The sequence below is a fragment of the Streptopelia decaocto genome (genome assembly GCF_964273445.1).
Source record: "Streptopelia decaocto genome assembly, chromosome: 1".
Lineage (NCBI taxonomy): Eukaryota > Metazoa > Chordata > Aves > Columbiformes > Columbidae > Streptopelia > Streptopelia decaocto.
Window position 1 is genome coordinate 8,150,839 of NC_138663.1, and position 24,471 is coordinate 8,175,309.

Below are 24,471 nucleotides of genomic sequence, written 5' to 3' on the forward strand. Positions count from 1 at the left end.
AAGGACCTTTGCAAACACATTTCAGACACCCACTCTCACACACACAGCACAGATGTACGCTCATAACACTAAGAAAATACATAGTGCCAAAAGATAGGATGTGACAGGACCAAATGAGAAGTAAATGACAGCACAAAATAGTTTCCCATTCAGTAGTGCTTGTCATTTAGGGATAAAGATTTATGCACTTGGAAGGAAAGAGAAAAAGTAACACACACTTTCAAAATAGGCTTTGTAAGAGTGTAAAAGCCAAGCTCAGAGAAACTGTTCACCGTATATAAAGGACAGTGCCTTACTGCCTTTTCTGCAAAACCTTATTTGACTTTTAAGTTCAATGCTTCCTTTTCCCTATGAATTTCTACAAGCTCTGCTGGGCTCCTGTGTTTCCTGCTGGGCTCCTGAAGTCTTGACCATAACAGAACTCTTGTCCTGTCTATCACTGGTAGGAAAACGGGGCACAAAGGCTCCAGGTAGATGCAGCCTGTGAACCCACAGCCTGTAAGAGCCCCAGATCCCAGAGCTGCGATGGTTACAGCAACACTGACACAGGTGAGAGATCCCAACAGCATTCCCTTGTGACTGCTCGTAAGGATTTGGTTTACAAATATCTGTGCTGTGAGCCTCAGTGAAAATAAAGCTCTCTGCAGGCTTGATTGCCCCAGCGAGTCTGCTGAACAGCTGAGTCAGAGTTACCCCAGACATGAACCTGTTGTTAAATGGAGATGAAATGATGATGATGTGCAGAAAATGGGTGGTGGGGACCTGAGAGCCCTGCTGTTCTAATTGACTGCCCTGTCCTGTAAATACGAACACAGCTTGTGTTGAAAAGAACACCTTATTTGTACTTAACTCCCAAAGAGATTCTGAAGACTCTCAACCTCTCTTTAAAGATGTCCCTAAGCCCAGCACTGTCCTAATACTGACACAGCTGATCCAAGCCTGGAATTCTTCCCTGGCATTCACATGAACATTATGCCGTCCCCCACCCACCCATCTGCCTGCTACATCCCAGCGCAGTTACCAGCAACGTCCATACCGCTCCTTGTCTGTGCGCCCAACATAAAGGTGGTTTCTAGGTCATGCCAGTGAAGAAAGAAGCAATAGCTGTGCCTAAATGCAGCACTAGCTGAAAGCAACCTCTGAATATGAGTTAAGCTGCTGTGTGGGAAGAACAGCCTGGCAGGTGACGAATAGGTGGGATGCAACAAGCTTCATTTTAACTCCCAAATCAGACTTCTCAGGCACAACTGTTGGAGTATCTGCTATGTCTACACTAGGTACTGTGTTGACTTTCACAGACTCCTGAACTAGCTCCCAGATGGCTGAGTAGACCAGGCGTGGGGCCATGGTCATGTCCTTTGTCCCCTTGAGTCCCTTCAGGGACCCAAGCCAAGAGCACACCAGCTCCACCAGTCTCTTTGGTGACTCCTCAGATACTTCTCTCATAGTATTGTGCTGGGTGGGATGGACATTCCCAGCATCCCTGTCTGCTGTAAGATAAAACTCCCTTTGCCGGAGCATTTTAAGGACAAGCTACAGTCTGGCTTATGAGGTACCCAGGTACTGTGATGAAGAGCATAGTAAGACCACCATGTGAATTCAGAGATACAAAGGCTCTGTGCTTGTACTTACTGGTGGCGTTGGTTGAGTTTTCAGCTTAACGGCAGGAAAATGAACACGAACTTGTGAAGGAGAGAGAGGAAGAGGGTTTTGTGCCTATCTGTCTACAACTACCTGAAAGGAGGTTGTAGCACGGAGGATGTCGGTCTCTTCTTCCAAGTAGCAAGTGACAGGACAAGAGGAAATGGCCTCAAGTTACGCCAGGGATAGTTCAAATTGGATATTAGGAAAAAGTTCTTCACAGAAAGGGCTGTGAAGCAGTGGAACAGGCTGCCCAGGGAACTGGTGGAGTCACCATCCCTGGAGCGGTTTAAAAGGTGCACAGACAAGGTTCTTAGGGATATGGTTTAGTGCTAGATATAGGTTATGGTTGGACTTGATGATCCTGAGGGTCTCTTCCAACCAAAATGATCCTATGTGCAGTCTGAGATCCTAAGTGTTGCTTTTCCCCCATCCCTGCCCAAGCCTCCCTGCTCCTTTCTCTCCCGATCGGGCCAAACTCTCTGCACCAGAAGGGGACTTCTCCCCAGCCCAGGGGTGGGACTGCATGGCCAATGACGGGTGGAGGGGAGGGCAGGACTGACCCCTCCATGGCCAAGGCCACTGGTGGGGCAGTTGGTGGAGGTGAACCTGTGCATCCCCATGACAGTGTGCATTGCTGGCACGGTGCTGTGTGGCTGGCACTGCCTGGCTCCCAGTGCTTTGGGGTGACTCAGTTGTTTTGATAGATGGGTAATTGTGCTGCCAAGCAAGGAAGCAAGCCATCGGCCAGCCTTGCTGGGTGTCCCACCTGAGAGGACAAGGCGGGGGAACAGGGGCAAAAAAGCATGCCTCAAACACAGTGGCATTTTCCCAAGCCTGGGAGAAGCACATGGAGGGGATAGGTTGAGCTGTTGTATCTTGCAAGAAGGCAGAACAGAGCAATAAATGGCTGATGTGAAACAAACTGGCCACGGGGAAGTGATGGGCCCCTCAGCTCCAGCCAGCATGGTCACAAGGGGTGCTGGACAAGGGGTGAAATCCCCTTCTGATCTCCAGCCACATCATGGAGCAGCGATGTCCAGCTTCCTCACCCATGCACCACTGCATCCAGCCCAGGCATCCAGTGAGGAGCAGGATCTGAAAGCACCTGCCTTCAGCCACCCTCCCCAGGCGAGATGGGTAAATACAACACATTGCCTCCTTATCTCTGCTGAGTGAGACCTGGCTGCTGAAAAAGCCACGGTAAGGTGGTCGGTATGGTGTGACAACCTTCCCTTCTCTACTGCCCCGTGACGGCTGCTCCTCTGCCAGCACAGCCCCCCTCCTGCCCCCAGGGCTTGGCAGGGACACAATCTCCACTGACCTTGCCTGGGGCCTCCTCCAAAGCCTGTGGCAGCAGATAAGGCAGGATCACCCTTTGCCTTGCGAGATAAAGGAAAAGAACAATAGATGCAGACACAGCACTGGAGCGGTGCCAGGTTAGTTACTGGGCCAGTGTCCCTGAAGAGGCTTATGGTGGTGAAGTTAAGCCCTGCTAGTCCTCTCCAAGATTACTTTCTGCTCTCCTCTTAAGCTCTGCAAGGTTATTGTCCTTTCCAGTGGGATGAGTCCTGTGTCCTCACAACACCTGATGGGCAACCTGAGTTTCTGGAGGGGAGAGGAGGAAGGTGTCTTCTCCAGGTAGCAAAGACTCCTCAAGACAAATGTGTATAGCAGGAAAACCCTGTCAGGCACAAGCTGAGCTAAAGCCCGTCCCGCTGTCTCAGGAGAGACCCACACACTCAACATTAATGGTTAATCTGCTTGGCGTTCGCAATGGGAACGGCTGAGCAATGACCTCCTTTCATGTGAGCTGCGCAGACAAAGAGCTCATTAGCGATGCCTGTGGCAAGTTGTTTTAATTCATTATTAATTTCTGGACTTCATTTTCCAGAAGGATATTCATTTTGCATTAATAAAACTTCCGTCACAGACGCATTGAAGAAGATGGGGACTGGTCTCTGGGAGCAGGGAAATCAATACAAAGTGTGCCCAGGATCTTCTACATTCAGTATAGTGGGATGGTCAGCAAGATAGATGTGAATCCCTCAGGAATAATAGGTGGCATTCAAACCAGAAACCAAACTGTGTCCTCAGTGCTGCAGGGCTGGACTGTGGTGCCCTGTGAGCTGCCTGGGCAGCAGCTGAGACTTGTCTGCATCTGCTGCCCTTCCTCTCCTCCTACCCACACCTACCTGGCATCTTCTATGTAACCTGCATTGGAAAAAGCAGCCTGGGGGAGGATGTCAGAGCTGCAGCTGGATGGCTGGAGCTCGGGACGGGGTATGCCACAAAAAGATCCCGCAGCTGGAGCAGCGAGGGCTGAGTGTGCTTTGCTGGTGGGGGTGGGTTGTCAGAGCAATGTAATTGAGCCAGTTTCCCCTGCTGCTCCCTCCCGCTGCAGGACCCTCCTTGCAAAAATGCACGTGAAGAACAATGCACTGCAAATCAACTGTTATTTTCACTAGAGAAATCAGGCGTGCCCCAGTTGTGGTCCCAGCCATGTCCATGGGAGGGAAGATCCTGTGTTTGGGGAGGCTCTCCCCCTGCCATGACAAAAGGCTAAGGGAGTTTTGCTTCTATATAGTGGAATTTTAGGCGCACACACCAGCCATTTCATAGCCAGACACTGTCCCTGAGGCTCTTCTGCACGGCGGTGAGCCTGGTGCTTTCCCAGCTCTGGAGTCCTACCTGTACTCCCTAATCCCAGCCTAGGACAGGCCGCACTTTGCAGCCTGGGCTCTCTGGACTTGCAAACACAACGCTTTCCACAAAACTCCATTGCAATTGCTTTGTATTGACCAGAGATACCATGGCTGAGTCTTGCAAAGCAACATCTCCCTCTAGTAATACCTTCAGTTTGTAGCAGTCCCTGGAATGAAAACTGAGCTGTAATTCAGTAAAGTACTGAGCATTTGGATAACATTTAGAGTATGTATTTAGTAATTGTTTGGTGCTTAAAAAGAAATATTGATGAACTTGAGTCAATAAGGACTGCTTAACAATATATCAAACATTGCTATGCTGCTTATTTTATGTGACCTTGTTCTCCTTCCATTCAGTGAGGGAACTGCAAGATCAGAAAAAAAATCAGTAGAGAGTATTCTGGTGTTCAGGACCAGAAGTTTATGGTTTGCAGTTCAAACATAAGTATCTGGATGGATACCCAGTGCTGACCTGTCAATATAGAATCATAGACTCATTGAATCATTTTGATTGGAAAAGACCTTTAAAATCATTGAGTCCCACATCTGCCTGTCATCAAGTAAACATTTGCCTGTCTCAACTAGCAAAATCAGAGAAGTGCAAGGATTTGTCTGTAGCTTTATCAGATCATTCTGCCAGTCATCATGGAAAATACAGCAGAAACACAAGCATTCCAGTATTAAATATTCAACATAATTAAAAGACAATGTTACTGGGTTTTGAGCAGCCTGAGGAGCTCCAGAGTCATGTGTTTCCCCAGTGGAAAGACAGGCTGCCCACTTTTGGCAGAGAAGCATGTTTCTCAGTGACAGCTTCCCATTACACTCAGAAATGAGTGAGTTATAGAGAGACATTATCTATCCACAGTCCAGCAGGGCCATGAATAAAAAACAGATGACACGGTATTAGCAGCTGCTGGTATGTCCCTAGAAACGCGGGCACACACAAAGTATATTTTATTGTTTTATTAACTGTCAAGCAAGCCTTTCTATTTCCCCTCCCCCATTTCATAGCTTTTCCTTAATTCTCCGTGGCAGAGGGTTTCTGGGAATTGCACAGTTTCAACATACGAACAGACGCGCACCACCCAAACCCATCCAGCACAGAGACATGCTGAACTGTGGGAATCAGGTAACTAGATCACACTTGGTAATGCCTTGTTTCATTAGATTAAAGACCGCTACCATCCACCGTCTCCTTGCTGGAGGGACTTGCAGCGAGCCGTATGATGAGAATATAGAGATGAGACACTAATACGCCAAGTGCTGCAGCGCTAAACACTGTTTGCAGCGCTGGTGCTCAGCCTGCACTGATTTTGTGCTGTAACCCAGCTGTGGTCAGACACAGGCTCCAGGACTCAGACCGTTGCTATTTAACTGTGAGCGAGTGCTGACACAGGCCGGTCCATTGTCACCCTCCAAGCCAAAGCCACCAGAGCGTAGTCCGGGCCAGACACAGTCCCCAGGATGGTCACCCTGTTGGGAGGAGAGAGGTAGTGTAATCCTAGGAACACAAGCCAGGCTGTGCCATAGAATCATAGAATTGTTTTGGTTGGAAAAGACCTTTAAGATCACTGAGTCCAACCATTAACCTAACACTGCCAAGTCCACCACTAAACCATGTTCCTAAGAACCTCATCTATGTGTCTTTTAAGCACCTCCAGGGATGGTGACTCCACCACTTCCCTGGGCAGCCTGTTCCAATGCCTGACGACCCTTTCTGTGAACAATCGTTTCCTAATATCCAATCTAAACCTCCCCTGGTGCAACTTGAGGCTATTTCCTCTCATTCTGTTGCTTGTTACTTGGGAGAAGAGACTGAGACCCTCTCACTCCAACCTCCTTTCAGGCAGTTCAGAGATCAGGAGGTCTCCCCTCAGCTCCTGTTCTCCAGCTGAACCCCCCAGGTCCCTCAGCCACTCCCATCACACTTGTGCTCCAGCCCCTTACCCAGCTCCATTCTCTTCTCTGGACTCGCTCCAGCCCCTCAGGGTCTTTCTTGTTGTGAGGGACCCAAAACTGACCTCAGGATTCATGGTGCAGCCCAGTACAGTGCCCAGTACAGGAGGATGATGACTTCTCTGGTCCTGCTGGCCAAACTATTGCTGATACAAGCCATGTGGCTGTCAGCCCAGCCAGCGAGACCTGAACTATTTTATTTATGAGCTCAGATATAGCAGGTGCTGTCCGGTGAGTTTCCAAGCAGGTTTGCTTTCTGCAGGATGGACTGTGAAGTGTGTCTAGTTCAAACCATCTTCTTGAGTCTTTCTCACTTGGTCCAATTTTGCTAAACGTTCAAAGGTTGGATGTTTGAAAAACATCTCTTCGGTGGCTTGAGTTGAAATGTAGTCCGAGGAATGTGTGTGGTGTGGCCAGTCCATCAGCAGGAGAGCTGAGGTGGAAAAAGAAGCAATTTGTATGAATACGGAGTAATTCCTGCCTTGGCTGTGCCCAATGCGGTACCACTAGGCAGGGTACAACGCTTCTCCATCAGCTGGCAGCGGCTCTGACCCATCTCGAGCCTTGGGCAGTGCAATCAGGAGGAAATAAAAGTGCAAAATGGTGATTCAAGCACAATTCTTCCCCTTCACCAACTATTTTCATTTGCTAATGAAGCAAGATCCAGGTGCCATAGCTGAATTAGATCATCTGCTAAAACCAACCACAAAGCTATTTTCCAACACCATGGAGATAAGGGCAGTAAAAATGCCCATATAGACGCTTTGTGTTGCTACTCTGTGCCTCGAGGCGTTGGTTGTTCAGTGGCCAGCAGCCTTATCTGCTGAAGGCCAGCAATGTGCATTAGGCAGTACATTACCTTGTGATAGTTACGGACCATAACTCCCTCCCGCCCCGATTCCCTGTGCATGAAACACCAAAATCTCTCATGCAGGGGCATTCAGCTGTCACTCACTCGCAATTCTCTTCTTGTCAAATCGGCTCTGCCAACACCTCTGTCATCCTCTTGTTTAACTCATTTTACATGCTTCGAAGAAAAATCCAAAGTCACTGCATAGTAATGTTATAAAAATACCAAATAATGGTCCTTCCAGCTATTGTCTTGTCCAAATACAGCGCAATAGCACCATACAAAACTGCTCACACTGAAGGCTTGGGGCTGCAATTCCCCTTATGGGATTCATCCACCATTCCTTGGCTCCGCATTACGTTGTCAGTATATGGAGTGCACATAATCAAAGCAGGCTGGGATGTAGTTGGGTGAAAAATTATTCATCGAAATGCAAGATGCCTGGAGAGAGAACGCCTTATTTTTTACCATGAAACAGCTGAACTCCGCCAGTGTCGGGGACGAGCGGTGGGAGCGTTGCTCGTGCTGGCACACACAGCATCTCTCCCAGCATCAGTGGTTGGCTCTAAAAATCTCTTTTCTTCATTTACATAGGAAAATGAGACAACTCGCCTCCAGCAGCTGCCTCGGGAACATGGAGGGTGGCGACAGAGTGCCATTGATGTTTTTCTTGGAAAGTCAACACCCACAAGTTGTGGGAATTAAGATTTATTAGGGTCAGAGAGACAATGACAAAAAAATTTCCCAAAATCTGTTTGGTAAAAGGATTAAAAACACCCTACTGACAAGTTGCTTCAGAAATGTTCACAGATAGCTGCATTTCTGGGTTCAGCTAATACCTGACACTCCATATCTTAAGTCAGAAGCCATTGGTGACACTCGCTAATTCCCCTACATATTAGCGATGTGAATCTGCTTAAACATTTTTGTAGTCAGAGGACGTAGAGAGCATGAGCTGGCCAAGTCTGCATGGCAAATTCATGTCAAAGCCAAAATGAGAAGCAGTTGGTGGGAGGAAAAAGACACTTTTGGGTCTGTAGCATCCCTCCTCCCCTTCTTGCCTGACGCAGAGGCAGCTGCGCTCTTCTTCCATTCAGATGGGTCTGCATCGGTGCCCAGTGACCCCATTCGTCTCTGTTGTGTTCTGTGTCATCCTGTGACTCCAACAGCGTTTTCAGGTGACCGCATCCAAAAGGACCAGCTGGCTGCTAGTGGTGCTGGGACGGGAAATCTGCCCGTCTTCGCTGCTCCATGCTCAGACCTTTCATGCATAACAAAAACCTCAGTTTTTCTGTCTTTCCCCCCTCAGCCCTCTGACTGCTCCATCTCCTCTCTGTCTCTACTGGGAGAAGCTCATGTCCCCATGTAGAGCTGAGAGATGCTGAGGATGGATGAAGGATGAGTTCTGTGGCTGGCCCCCGCTTTGTGTACATGTTTTTTTCACCCATAGACCTGAAGCACAAGGAGATTTGGTGGCTGCTTAGAATTAGAACACTGCTGTAAGCAAAGAAGGGTGACAGGATGCTGGGCTGCATCAACAAGGGCATCACCAGCAGAGATGAAGTCATCATCCCACTCTACTCAGAGCTTCTGAGGCTCCACCCAGAATAGTGTGTTTAGTTTTGGTCCCCACTATACAAAAAATATGTGGACAGGCTGGAGAGAGTCCACAAAGATTATCAAAGGACTGGGAAGCTGCTGCATGAGGAAAGGCTGAGAGAACTTTTTCAGTCTTTAGTAAAGAAGACTTAGGGGAGACCTCATCACCATGTTGCAGTATTTCAAGGGTGGCTACATAGAAGGTGAAGACTCCCTTTTTACAAGGAGTCACATGGAGAAGACAAGGGGTAAGGGGTACAAATTAGTCCTGGGGAGATTCTGATTGGACACAAGAGGGAAGTTTTTCACAATGAGAACAATCAGCCATTGAAATAGTCTCCCCAGGAAAGGGGTCAACTCTCCAACACTGCATATTTTTAAGATTCATCTGGGCAGGGTGCTGAGCTATGTGTCTAATCTAGTCTAGACTCTGCTTTTGCCAAGAAAGGTTGGACCAGATGATCCTTATGGTCCCTCTCAACCTGGTATTATATGATTCTGTGATTCTATGATGATCTCATGTGGCAATGTACATCGCTGTCTCCTGCAGGGCTGGAGACAGGGAGAGGATGCTGTACCTGGCATTCAGACTGATGTCCTGGGGTGCTGCTGGTGCTTGGGGTACCAGCAGGAGTGGCACACTGTAAGGTGTTTCTGCCAGGGATCTCTCAGGAGTCTGCATCTCTGCGCTGGACATGCTGGTTGGATGCACATGACTGGCCCAGGTTGCCCAGAGAGGTGGTAGATGCCCCATCCTTGGAAACATCCCAGGCCAGGCTGGACGGGGCTCTGAGCAACCTGATCTGGGTGAAGATGTCCCTGCTCATGGCCGAGGTTGGACTAGGTGAGCTTTGAAGGTCCCTTCCAACCCAAACTGTTCTGTGATTCAATAATTCTATGATTCAGGAAGCATCTGTGCCAGGTCCACTGTCTCTTGCACAAGCAGCCCTTTGCACAGGATTTCTAGAGGCCTGAGAATCAATGACAAGTGGTCAAAATCCAGATGTTTCCCCTCAGTAATCTTTCTGGGCAGTAAAGGAGGTTGTGCAGGGTAACCTCATACGTGCAGGTCCTTTCCAACTGAACAGTGCTCAGGAGCATGAACCAAGTGAGATCTGACCAACCACAGAAGCAAACCCAGATTTCAAAGGCAAGCAGGCATCTTTTTAGGAGGGATATGATAGAAAGTGTGGAATTCCTTATGCTGACTGATGTAAAAATTGCTTTTGTAACACTGCCAAGGTCACATGCAGCTCAGCTAATCAGCCATGAAAACGTCACTGAAGCAAGTTAAAAAGTTGCCCCCAGTCAATTTGTGCGTGCAACTTTTATTATTCTTTATTTAAACTTTCTAGGTTTGTTTCTGGATGGTTGGAGGAAACAGATCCTTCCTCTTTTATCTTTCCTTGGGTTTCTCCCAAAATCTAACACAACATCAAATCTGTTTTGTCCTTTACAAGACAGTCCTGAAGACAAGGCTGGCTGGCTGCTGGCTTTGCTATGTGATTACTCTAGCAAATACTATGTTTTGAGGAGACTACTCCGAATTGCATGGGAGGTTTTGTAGTATCATCAAGAACTGCATTCTGTGGATTAGTATGGCTTCAATGAAAATCCACCTCAAATTTGACAGTTTTGACAGAGGGTTTTTTGAGCTTTCAGGGAATTTTGAGCTAATTTAGGAGGCACAAGCTCGGAAAGACTGGTATGAAAAAGGTACCTACTGAACAATTGACTTTCCAACAAATTCAGTTCCCGTAGAGGAGAAAAAAGCATACCTAGCTATGATGGCTAGATTCACTAGCCTTTCAAATAATTCTCAGTGTCTTGAACCTATTAACAATCTATTCAACAACTTCCCATCTCCTTCCAGATGAAACACCTGTGGGATTTCCATGTAAAAATAGATGAGTGTGGACAACAGATCAGCAGAGCAGAAGGAAGACACACGTGCAGGAGGACTTTGCCCTCTTTGACGACCATTGGCTTCACATAAGCAGAAGAAAAGAAGCACCTGTGCTTCAAGGCAAACCACTGTTTTCAAGGTCACACTGACTTCAGCATCTCCCAGTTCACCTAATTGCTGATCTCCAGACTGCAGCACCATTTGCACAGTGCTGGCCTGTGCCAGCTAATGTTCTCCCAAACAATGCCTGAGCACCATCTGGGGCATAGTTTGGGTCAGGAAACACTTCTACATGTCAGGATGGATCCATCCACCTCATTCAAGGAGAAGAGAGTTTAGCCAGCTGGATGCCAGCAGAGCCCATGGGCCAGTGAGCAACTTCTGACTTGTTTCTTAGAATCACTTTGGTTGGAAAAGACCTTTAATATCATCAAGTCCAACTGTTAACCTAACATTGCCAAGTCAACCTCAAAACCTAAGCCTAACCCTAATAACTAAGCCTAAGAACCTTATCTATATGTTTTTTAAACACTTTCAGGGATGGTGACTCCACCACTTCCATGGGCAACCTGTTCCAATGCCTGAAACCCTTTCTGCAAACAACTGTTTTCTAATATTCAATCTAAACCTCTCCTGGTGCAACTTGAGGCCATTCCGTCTCATCCAATTGCTTGTTACTCAGGACAAGAGACCAACACCCTCCATGCTACATCCTACTTTCACGCACAGACAAAATTATTGATTTTCATCCCTTATGAGCCAAGTCAGAGAAAGGACAGTCCCAAATTTCCCATCAGCCATCACAATCAGGTAAAGAAACCCAGATGTCACATATTCCTAAACCAGAAGAAGTGTCTTACGTGGTAGCAGGTTCTGTAGCAAGACAAGACACAACTCAGATGTGTGTGGCATGTCCCATCCTTTCTGCCACAGCACACCAGCCCCACGTCATGCTCTCTTAATCCAATGGGCAGAGCATGAGACTTTGTCCCCTACCCCAGGTTTGGTCCCACAGTGAAAGGCGCTGCAACCTGGCCAAGGACCAGAGCTGTGAGCTGGTTTGTGTTCAGTCCCTAGATGTGGATTCCTCAAACACAAGAGAAACTCAAGCTGTTGTCTCTTTCCTCTAGCTTGTCTCAGGTGAGGGGAAGGAATCCTGCTCTAGACTCGCTTCCCATTGTGGAGCCGGGATGTGACGACCTTCTGAGTTACATTGACATAACACAGCTGACTTTTATACTTGCGTTACTGGTTTCCTGTTTAATTGTTATTTTAGTTCCTACACCCTGATATCTTTGAGTGGCCTGGAAGAAGCCCAGGTATCCAGGTAACTCTTCTTTCCCTCATCCTTGCAAAGAGTCCAAAAAGTCTCTTTTTGCAACACAAAGGCATTTAACCTGTGGAAGTTGCCCCTGCAACAGAGATACTAACAGAGACCCCAGCTGAATTTTGGATTTAATTGCAGTTATCTATAATCAATTTAAGCAAGCCAAGATATTAGTGGGACTAAGCGTATCTCGTGCTTTTACCACAGGACTGGAGTCCACAGAGGATTTTTCACCTTCCTTTGCATGTAACATACAGCAATGATGGATACAGAGACCAGATTAGGTGAAGCTCTCCAACTGGAGATTGGTGCTAAATTAACACAAACTGAAAAGCAGCTCAAGATGCAAACTACACATTGTGGAGTTAAGAGGGTTTGTGTGCAGGGCTTTGGTTCAAACCCTTGTCTTAATGCAAAGGAAAAAAGACACGGACATGGCATTTTTTGCAGCATGCTGGGTTGAAAGTTATATGGCCTAGTTTAAGAAAGCACTTCCAATATGACAAATTTATGCAGATAATCTGTATTGTAAATGATTGGCTTAAAGTATTCTGGGTCATTGCGTGTACTTGCCTTTCAGTTTCTGGAGATATGTATAATTTTGAAAAAGAGTAGTCAACTGCTGCAAGAAAGTCAATTGTGTTTTAAATCATCCGACTGTATCACATGTGGCAAATCGAACTTTGAACATGGAGCGAGCCTCAGAGCCAACTTTCTGTGGCAGGAATCCATTTCACACTCAGCCGACAACAGGGTTTGATAAGAGCTCAACCAGTGTGAATAACCAGCTGCCTTCTATATATACTTTGATTTGGTAGCATCTGTTGAAGTTTTATATCACTGAGAGATTGTTCGTATTCTTTTTAAGCATTAAAGCTACCTTGACAAGGTCAACAACAATTTCTACAGAGGTCAGCATTTTTATTTTGAAATATTTGATCATAATTCTATCAAACGTTAAAGAAAGAGTTTGGCTAGGGCACATAATGAAATTGGACAGCTCACACAATCCATTTATCTTTTCGACTGTAAACCTCTGAAGCGCTCTAGTTCATCCAGTTTCAAATCAACTGTAGAAATGTCCATCTCCCTTCATCCGGCCCACAGAAATTGGTGCTTGAAAATGCTCCTGATCTCTTATTGCTGATGTGGAAAAGGAAAAATAATTTCCCAAGACATACTAGCTCAGCTGCATTCTTATGTTCTGTTTGCTTTTTAAAAATCTCTCCTGAATAAGGATGTTTATTTCCATCTTGACTCAAAGTCACTTCTTCGTTGCTAAAAATGTTTAATAAGCTAAGTGAATGCTTATTTTTGTAGCATATTCTCTAAACACATTAAAATAATTTTAAAAATAAATACAAAACCTACACGACCATCTTATGAATCATGATAAGCTAGCTCAGATTTTAGCAAATCTAATGGCAATTAAAGTAAATAAAATAGACAATAGTGCTAGGTCCGATGCATAGAATTTGATCTTTCTGTTTTGCTGCAAACCATTTATAAATGCAGAGAAACTAATTAAACTTAATGAGAGCTACATCCTCATGCACTGAGACTGGGGAAGGGGGATACCTTTAGAACCATAATAGGTGCAGAGACTTTTGTGCATTCGTCTTTATCCACCCTTATATCTAGAGATGTAGTCAAGAGACCTGATTCCACTGTTAGATTCTCCATACATACTGCAATATTATATGCTCCCTCCCCTAAAGAGCTTGGAGTTGAAGCATATTGTTCTTCCTGGATGCTCTCATCAGTTTAATTATCTGTACATGTACAGTTGCTATATTGAGAACATATCGCAATATCTTGAAGCATCTGGCTTAACACACGCAAGTGTAAAGCATGCAATGAAAATACTACACATCAGATGGACAATTCTTCCCCTGGGAAGGTCAGGAGAGGGATGCTGAGCCTCACTTGCCAGATGTTGGTTACATTGCTTAATGCCTGGTGGCAAAGCTCAGATACTGCGGGGGCTGAGTGGTCAGAGACCTCAAGAAATGGGATAGTTAAGCAAACTGCTTTAACCTTGAATCCAAATAAAAGAACAATGCATTGCATAGGTCCAGCTCCCAAGGCACAGTAAATCAGCGCTACTCCACTTACATCCCTAATGATAGTCTGACTGCAAATCTCCTGTGCATGAGTGTGGCCCCCAAGTTCACCAGAGTGATGTCTGGGACCTGGGCCATGGGGAAGGATCTAACACACCTTGTCCTGCAAGAAAGAGGGTCCTCTCCACTCTTGGTGAGCACCCCAAGGGAGTCCTTGCTTCTTGAGTTAGCAGAAGGTGCTGAATATAATCAGGGATTAGGCTTGTGATAAAACCATGGTTATTTCACAGGGAATAGAGAAAGTCAACAACTTGTCATCTACAAAAGGACAGAAACTCCTCCTGCCTTCAGCTACTCATCTCAAGCACTACCTGCAGTCTTCCCTAAGGAGAAAGCCTGTATATAAAACCAACCACTGTTTGTGTGTGTCCTAAGAAGCAAAGATTTCTGTGTCCAGCATGCTTTGGGACACAGCAAGGAAGCTGTCTGGGTCCCCTGGGCTGGTCCCCTCCTCAGTCACCACATCCAACAGTCACCCATGTCAACAGAAGAGTTACACGGACAGGGCAGTTCAAGGAGCAGACTGAACTGCAATGGAGAAACCCTGGGCACAGGCAAGTCCTTCCTCCACTTCTGGATGTTCCGTTATTTATCCTGTGATAAATTGGATATCAGGAAAAACTTCTACACGGAAAGAGTTGTCAAGCCTTGGAACAGGCTGCCCAGGGAAGTGGTTGAAACACCATCCCTGGAGGTATTTAAAAGGCACATAGATGAGGTTCTTAGGGGCATGGTTTAGGGGTGGACTTTGCAGTGTTAGGTTAAAGTTTGGACTCAATGATCTTAAAGGTCTTTTACACCCTAAATGATTCTGTGATTCTATGAACTAACAAACACAGGAAATGCTAAAACTTAACGGGGCTGAAGCACATGGATTTTCCTGGTGCACATCAGGACCGTCTGCAGCCCAAATGGGTCCTACCACCCTCACCTCCAAACACTTCTGCTCCTAATGCCCTTGAAGGTGGATGAGAAGGGGACAAGGACGCAGGGCTTCGTTTCCTGACCGTGCGCTCACCATTGTCACACAGTGACCCCCGTAAATAAAGGAGGAGGCAATGGAGAGTACTGATAATTTGCCACAGCTCGAAAGAAAAGAAAGCAAAATAATACCTGCTCACCACAGGAATTATTGGAGGGATAAGAAAGACTTATTTCCCCTGATGTTTGTAAAAAAAAAAGTGCTGGTGATAAACCAGGCCCATTAAAAAAGAGGAGGGTGAAATGAATGACCGGATGAGATAGTGAGTGTCTTTTATTAAAAAAACAAACAACAAAAATATTTTTTTTCCACACGGAAAGAATAAAGAAGAAATAAGATGGAGCGATTACGAGAGAACTCAGGCAGGGCAAAAACTGTTAGTGATAAACAGCTACTAAGGAAATAATTGGAAAATGTAAACACATACAAATGTGGGTGATGACCCGTGTACTGCGGCGATAGCGGAATTAGTCAATAAATGTAATGAACTGTGGAAGGAGAAGCTTGGAGACTTCATGGAGAATGGGTGAAGATTTTTCTGAACAGGAGGGGTAGAAAGCAAAGACAGTCTGGTTTCTGAACAGGGGTGATCCTTGGCCTGCGGCTGGTAAAATGTCATGTGGGAAGGGGAAGATGAGTGTACCAGATCAGCTGAAGAAAGGGATCTAGGGAGGGATGCCAGCTCCACCAGTTCCTATGCTTGAAAGCAGGAGTGCCGTCAAGCTTGGAGGAAGGGGCAATGGCCAGAAATGCTCATGTCCACTTCTTTCCCCATGACCTTTCATTTTGGTTAGAGGGAATCCTTGTCTGCCTCATCTTTTTGCAGAATGAAGGTCAAGGACAAGGTTTGTAACTGGTCCTAGTGGTGTTTTCCCACCCGTTTGGGACTGGGACTGACTTCCAGAGGTGGTCTGGTTTCTGAACTGAAATGTCATGTGTCTGCCTACAGGCTTGGTGCCCCAGAGGTGGGATTTGGGGCATTTTCTGCTCAGGAACACTGCAGAGGAGCCAAGAGCAGACCAAGTGAGCCATGCAGTGGCACAGCACAGGGAGTTGCTAGCCATGAGCTGAGCTGCCTAGAGGTATGAGATATGCTGCCAAAATGCACAGCCAGCTTTAACCCAAGGACAGCACAGCTTTTTGTCCCTCAAAATATCAAAAACCCTGCTCAGCACTGCAAGGAATGGAAAGATGGCTTGATGTGATATCAACACAAAACTTAGACTGAAGCCAACACTCTCTGTGTAAGGACTCGCCCGCAGCGTCCCAAGTCCAAGCACATCTCTCTGTGAGCAGATCTAGGGACCAATGTCATCCACCGTGGCTGGTGTTGAGACCACGCTTCCCTCATGGACAGAAGAGCAGCTGCCTGCCCTTGAGGGATGCTGGAGCCCTTCTTCTTCCCCGAAGAGAGGTCAAACCTCCCTCCCAGGTCCAGAAAGCCTCTTTTGGTATCTCACCCAGACACCTCCTTGCTGCATGGTGCATGAAAGTGAGATTGAAGTGACTAAGTAACTATATCTGTTCCTGCTTTCCTCAAACCTAGTGGAAAAGATGGGCAGAAGCACATCCTAAAGCAGGACTGCAGGCAGTGAAATCAGGAACTGTTCCAAATCCATTTCTTCAAGTGCCGGAGTCGAAACCTTATGAACTGGGTCAGCCTGGAGATCAGAGCCTTCTCATGCTGCTACAGATGCTGCTGCTGGAAGCATAAAGGCTTCCAGAAAATGTTTCTGGAGATCTTGATGGCCCTTGGGGAACTGAAGGCATCTCTGCTGACTGGCCAGAGGTCACATTGCCTTCATAACAGGTCACCCTCTCCTTGTCCCACCAGATGGCTGCAGACCCATCCCAAAACTTGCTCTTACTGCAAGGAGTAAATGCCTTAATCATTTCTAATGCTGAAGGGCTGCAGTTTTGGAAAGAGTCGCACTTCATATGTGAGGGCGAAGAGAATAATCATTCTTAATGTGAACTCTGAAAAACTGATGAAGATGAATTTGGGCAGAGGAAGGGTTTTGTCCTTCTCTGTGATAAAACAGGTGAGATGTCTGACTTGTAGTGGGAAATTAGCTTTGACTAGTGAGGGTTTTGAGTGGCCCAGTGTCACAATCCTCTGTTCCTTCATAGTTCCTGCCACAACTGTGTGGTGATTTTTATCCCTTGTATTGAAAGTGTGCCAAGGACTTAGTGGGTGTTGGCCTCTGACAAACACTCGGAGCTTCATTATTTAACTGGTGGGAGCTGCGTTTCTATTGATTTTCCTTTCCAAACAATGTAAACAGTTGTAGATTAAGTGGAAGCTTTGGAAAACAGGTTGTTGTCATCTGAATCTATCCCCACAATCTCCTTGAACATTGGTATTAACTGGGATCATTCAGCCATTTTAAAGTCTGATTTGGCATCAGGAGAAGAAGAAAGGATTTTTCCTATTCCCCCTTCCCAACGTGTTTAGGTTGCCCTGTATAAGCAGCACAGGAAATCTGGATTACTGGTCCCCATACCTTCGGCTGCAAAGTGGGAATACCCTGTACCATTAAATCACACCATAATATGTCCTGCTTTTTCATGTAGGACCTAACCTCCTGTTGAGCACAATTCCATAGGAAAATCTGTATTTCTACATATGCCTCCACAAAACATTATCCCTTTGTGTAACCAGAGCTTCCAGACCAGCTCCTTGGTCACTTTAAAGTCTCAATGTAGGGACTCAAACTAGGTTATTGAGGATTACAGGAAAGATCATGAATCTTTAGAAAGATGTTTTCCATTCTGCCTGCCACTGGGATCAGGAAAATATTTGCCTGCCTGTCTGCTCTTCCAGGATTCTCTGAAAATGTGGCTGTAGTTTGTCCTGGGAAGAAGATGCCAGTATCACTTCAAAGAGAAAGGAAACTAGATAGCAAAGCTATTTCACCCCACAGTGCCTGAATCCACAAAGAAACTCTTGCTGGTAGAGAAAAGTCAAGAAAAAGTGAGGAGAAATCATAAAAAGGCAAAAGCTTCAAACACAGACTTAGTCTCAGATAGAAAGTGGTTATGTGAGAGCAAAGAGATATGTTATATCCTTTTAGTGTAAACCACTGCTCTTCCGTAGAGATTCATCCATCAATACCAGAAGAGAAGTTGGCCTATGGCTCTTTGCTGGTTTGCCAGACTTTTATTAAATGCACAAGAATGCCAAGTCTGTAATGTTTAAAAGTGAATTTATTTAACAATGAACTCTTTGAAAAGGGAGTCCCAGATGTGTAATTAATAATGAATCAGTGATTTGAAATCTGATCCAAAGCCTACTGAAGCTGATAGACAGACTCTCTGACTTCAAGGAGTTCTGGATAAGGCTCTCATTAGGCAAAAGGAAAAAAAAATTAAAAGCTGAGCCAGCTAGTTAGTTAAAAAAATATTATAGCTTGGATTCTGCGCTTAACAGAGACATAGAGTAACCTGCGCTGCACATAAATCCCTTCTCTGCTGACAGGAGACTCGCACATTTCTGTGTCTGAAGCTGAACTTGAAATCTAGGAGATAAAATAAAATAAAATAAAATAAAGCTGCAAGAGAGTCCCAGTGGTAGGAACCACAGCTCATTTCCTTTTGGCACAAATTGGGAGATAACTGTCATATATGTGTCATTTGGAGGCAGCAGATGCTGCTCCCCTCTGCCTGCCAGAGCCCCTCTTGCTGCCCCCACCCTGCTCCAGCCCGGGCACCCACCTCTGCTCTGCCCTCCCTGCCTTTACACCAGCTACATGCAACACACAGTGTGGAGATAATCAGCCCCAAATTCCTGCCAAACTCGGCGTAGCGTGTTGCCTAAGGGGCGGCGTGCGGCTTGTCTTCCATCAGTGTGACTGAATTCAATTTGTCAGGGATGCAGACAGTTTGGGTGAGCCTGATCCGGTCACCGTTGTCCCGATGTCAGCCAAATTTTGCACAAGCCCTGTTGTGGCAGCCCCTGTTTTTCATTTGCCTTTTGATATGACCCTAAAGGGGAGGTGGAGGATATGTTTGCTGATGAATAATTTCATTGCTCCGTATCTTTTTTTTTGGGAGACACAAAGTGCACATATTAAATCATCTCCTTGAGTCAAATATTTTTAAGCACAGTAACACAACTCATTTTTAAATAACCAAATAATAGTTAAAAATAATCGGCTCCCATTTCTGCTGAAGAACCAAAGCATCTACATTGAATTTGGTTTTTTTTTAATAGCAAATTGTAACTCAATCTAAATGTAAATTCCTGGAGAATCTGCTATCTAATTCTCATTATTTCCACTTGCTTAATGCAATTAGAAACATCTGTCACTGATCAACTGTCCACACAGTGAAAATAAACAATAACTCATGCTATCTGCTTCCATGGTGTTTCTCAGGGAATGGACAGCTTTAAAACCACTTCCTAAAGCCCGAGAGCTGGAGCTGTGCAAAATGCTCATGACAATCTCTGAATCACACCGAATATGCCTGACCATCAGCATCTCTGTATCTCTGAGACATTTACTGTATAATTTGAGAAAATCCTAGATACATACAAAAATGACCACTCAGTTTCTGGAAACATTTGGCTCTGGGGTCCTTATTTTCACAGATAATGTTGTGTCCTGCCAGGGGCAGATCTCATCCCCTGCTCCCAAGGCCGTGCTGGAGCACACAGGTATTTGTACAGATGGAGATGCGGTTGCAAAAAGGGCAGCAGGAGGCCAGCAAATGGGACACGGGTGCAGAGGGAAAGGACAATGGAGTCATTTGGGCTTGAGGGTTATCCCAGCTGGTCCCGGTTTGGCTCTGCCTGTGCGAGGAGCGGAGGGAAACAGCAGAGCGAGGAGCTGTTGGGTACCCAGTCCTCTGAGATGGGCCAGCTCAGGGGCACGAGTGGTGCTTCCTCCTCTTTAAAGCACATTAGTAGATATCACCTATCTGTATAAACTCTGGTTGCTCAAAAGACAGGAAAAATCAAAGAACTAGAGAAGATAAGCCAGAACTGAACCTCAAGAAATGGGCTTCTTCATCCGCTGCCCACTAGTGATAGCAATGGAGAAGGAATAGAGGCAGAGCCTCAGTGGAATGGTATTCTCATTAAACATCTACTGATGAAGCATCATCAAAAGAGAGAACTAAATGAATCCAAAAACCAGTCTCCCTAGTAACCAAGAGAATCACAGAATGTCAGGGATTGGAAGGGACCTCAAAAGATCATCCAGTCCAATCTGGGAACACCCAGATGAGGTTACACAGGAAGGTGTCCAGGCGGGTTTGAATGTCTCCAGAGTAGAAGACTCCACAACCTCCCTGGGCAGCCTGTTCCAGTGTCTGTCACCCTCACTGAGAAGTAGTTTCTTCTCAAATTTAAGTGGAACCTCTTGTCTTCCACTTTGAACCCATTACCCCTTGTCCTATCATTGGTTGGCACCGAGAAGAGCCTGGCTCCATCCTCGTGACACTCACCCTTTATATATCTGTAAACATTAATGAGGTCACCCCTCAGTGAGAAGAGAAGCCCATGCTACAGCCAAAATCCTTGATGCTTTTGCCTTTGAGCTGCTCAGCAGCTGGAGGCTCATCCCATGCAATGTCCTGGCTGCTACGTGGGGCTGATGTGCGGATGCTGATGTGATCTCCTTCAATAAACACCAGAGAGACCAGGCGAGCGTGAACATTTCCCACATCGCTGTGTGGGTCAAAGTGACTCTACATGTGAAACGCTCATCCCAGCTTCAAAGCGAGGAGGGGAGATGAAGTGTAAATGGCTTGGCTGGTTTATTTAACTTTATTCTTAAAAAGGGCAAAGGCAAATCTCTTTAATTCATTTATTTTCCAGGAGACGAGTGTAACTTAGAGACGTTATAAGATCTGCTCTGACAAGCTGAAGTCTCTACCGCTCGCTGGGCTGCCAAAGCAGGAGGGCAGGGATGAGCTGAAAGTTGCTGGCCTGTTCGTGTTCTCGTCAGGTCGCATCTAAGTCACCGCTGCACCTCCTGCTCTCTTTGTTTCTCCATCCTCCACCTTCACCACAGCGATGAGCCAGAGGTACCTCTGCAGCTTGGCAACCTTTCGATCCTGATGGTCCAAAATGTGCCTGTGCCCATGTGAGGATGAGGGTGATGCCTATGCTGCTCACCCTGCCTTATTCCAGGGGGTGAGGGGGATGGCAGCTCTCAAAGGCAGATGTGATGGGGACCAGGCTGCACCCCTGGCCCAACGCCTGCTTGCACAGGGCGATTATTCCTGTTCTGCTAACAAGAATACAGGAGACAGGCAGCACAGCACAGCCAGAGTGCTCTCCAAAATTAGGAATGAATCACTAAGACAAGTCTACACTATTAATCAGTTTTCCCAAAGATAAACACCTTCCAGAGTTGGCACATTTTTGTCTCTACCTCCAAGTGTCTGGTTTGCCCTGCTACCAAGATAGCATCGTCTTCAAAGTCAGGCCACAGACTGAAGCTTCCTCCCAGGGTGGGTTTAGATTTGTGCCTCTTCCTCCCCAAATATGGGCACTTTCCCAGCAAAGGTAATAACAGAAGAGTTTTTGTGCAAACATAATGATGATGAGCTGTCTCCGAGCATAGATAGATGGGGAAGTAAAGGACATTGTATGTGTATTAACAGCCTCTCATCCGAAAGGATTGCTTCTCCGGAAGAGGTCAGGGGAGGAAGGTAAGGGGAGAAGAGCACAAGGCTTCTTGCTCACGATGAGGTCATGCAGTTTTTTTTAAAGCGTGACCCAATTATAAGCCGAGAGCCATCTCCTCTGTCCTGAAAATTAGAAAAGCTGATGGTTTTTCTGATGACATCCTGTATCGCAGCTGACACAAATGCCACAGGCTGCCTTTCTGTGCCCGCCGCGGACGCTGTGGCTGCCTCGCTCCTTCTCCGGGCACCGAACTCACGGGCGTGCTGCCCTCAGCAAACTAGTGCATCCCTAGGGGAGGAGGGGAATTCGGGAAAATAAGCCACCAAAGAGAGACAAATCCATTTTGACATCAGATCGCCCAAAGCTTCCTCATGAGTAGGCACTTCCCTGAAATAAAGAGCGAAAGGACTAACAAGCCACACACTGGAAATACAGTGAAGGCAACGGGATGGAGATTTCTTCTATCACTTAGGGATAACATTTTGCATCATTTCCAAAGAGACTGGGCTTGAAAAACACACTCCTGGGCAATGGCAGAAGGAACAGATGGGGACTGCAGAGGGAGAGGTGGGGTGGGCAGGACAAGGGAGCACCAGTTCTCCCTTGGGAAGGGCAGTGTGGTCTCCTCGCACTCCCACGCTGCCCTTTCCCAGCCTCCTGCCCCTCTACATGGTCACAGATGTCTTCTTTCCCTCACGTGCCACAGTCAGGGAGACAAACCAGCACCAGAAACCTCTGCTGGTACCACCATGGTGCCAGACCCAGCTTCTTTTTGCTTTGTTCAGTGCCACTGCCAGGTGTGATGCTGAAACCCACATCTGTGCAAGGACAGGCAGGATGCCTTAAACCAACTGAATCATAGCATCATAGAATCACAGAACAGTTTGGGTTGGAAGGGACCTTCAAAGCTCATCCAGTGCCACCCCTGCCATGAGCAGGGACATCTTCACCCAGATCAGGTTGCTCAGAGCCCCGTCCAGCCTGGCCTGGGATGTCTCCAGGGATGGGGCATCCACCACCTCTCTGGGCAACCTGGGACAGTGTTTTACCATCCTCAGTGTAAAAAATTTCTTCCTCATGTCCAGCATGAATCTCCCCTCTTTTAGTTTAAAACCATCACTCCTTGTCCTATCATAACAGGCCCTGTTAAAAAGTCTGTCCCCATCTTTCAGGCAAACCTGACAGACGCAGCCAGGGCCAGCTGCCATGTGCAGTTACCTGGAGCAAGGTAACAGGAAAAAAGCCATTTTCCAGGGAGATGGTAGAGCTTAAGACTCATTTTGCTCATTACGTGTAATATGCCTGAGCCCAGGGGCCTCGCTCATGACTGAGGGTCTCATATGCTGTGCTGAAGGAAGAGCGTTTTGGATGAAAGTTGAGATCTTTTATCTAAGCTGCATTCACTTGTCACTGAAGGGAAAGGGAATAGAAAACAATTTTCTGTAAGCCAAGTAATGTAGCTTAGACAATCAAGCCTTGCATCTCTCGTTTACTATCGACCTAGTATTTGTACTGCACAGTCCAATGGCAGCAATAAGGGGAAATGCTCCATCCTGAAATGCTAGCTTGGATTGGAAATGCACATTTTTTACCTTGGCTTGAAAGCAAATCTTCTATGCTGCCTTGCTCGTAATTTCTTGAGCTACTCTCTTCTAGACTGTTCAATATCTCCTGAAATCATCTGGTACATATGTCATTATTTTTCAAAATTGCTTCCTCAGACCATGTTGTAAAAGAATAATTTTCCATTTCTATTTCCATTGCCTTCAAGGAGGCAGCTCTTTTTCTGTGCCACATTTAGCACTTTCTTACCTGAATTTACTCTTTGAGCTTCCTTGTCCAGCCAGGAGGTTGTGAAATGGGGAGCTGGAGCTAAAGCAGGACTTATATGGCCACACATAACCATCCATAGCATGAACATCCCCCCAAGGCATAACTGCAGAAACTCCTTTTGCAGTCAAGGAGAGAAAGGGGCACAATGTGTTTCAGACGATCCGTTTCAGGATGAGGTTCATCTGTGCCCTACAAGTGCCCTGCTCTCTCCATAGCCTGTAAGAGCCCAGCTCAAGCACAGATGCCCACCTTGTATGTGCCTAAAGATAAATGAGATGAATTAGGATGCCCAGAGAGGTGGTGGATGCCCCGTCCCTGGAGACATTCAAGGCCAGGCTGGACGAGGCTCTGAGCAACCTGATCTGGTTGAAGATGTCCCTGCTTATGGCAGGGGGGTTGGACTAGGTGGCCTTTGAGGGTCCTTTCCAACCCAAACTGTTCTATGAGTCTATGACTCTATGATTCTAAACTCACCACTGCCAGACATGGACCGAATCAGGCAGGTGCTCAGGCAAGCCAGGGCTGGAGGTGAGGGATGGGATGTGGCACCAACATAAGGGCTGGTCTATCATGAAGGAGCAGCAGCAGACAGCAGAAGGAGCTCTGTGCATTTCAGCTTCCTCATCCTGCTGCTAAACCTAATTTATTTCCACCTTTGTGCTTGGTGGTGCTCCATGGCTGAGCCCTGCAGTCGTCCTGGGAAGCGAGGCTGGGCAACACTGCGTTGTCCATGGCTGAAACAGCATCTCATGAGCTACAATGATGTATTTCACAGCCACTCTTGGACACTCGCAAGTTGGCCCAGGCATGAACAAAAACACCACTGAAGGCACAAAGCAGCTGATCCGGGCAGAAACAATAGTGAATTTTTGAATTTGTCCCAAGTAATTGTGAGACGTTTTCTCTGTA

The 24,471-nt window shown here is 46.5% G+C and overlaps 1 protein-coding gene across 5 annotated transcripts in view; it reads right to left on the minus strand.

The window, feature by feature from the left end:
- Window positions 1-24,471, minus strand: part of FRMD4A (FERM domain containing 4A) — a gene marked incomplete at its 3' end in the record, with an annotated part of 393,830 nt that overhangs the window by 107,084 nt on the left and 262,275 nt on the right. The window lies entirely within an intron of this gene.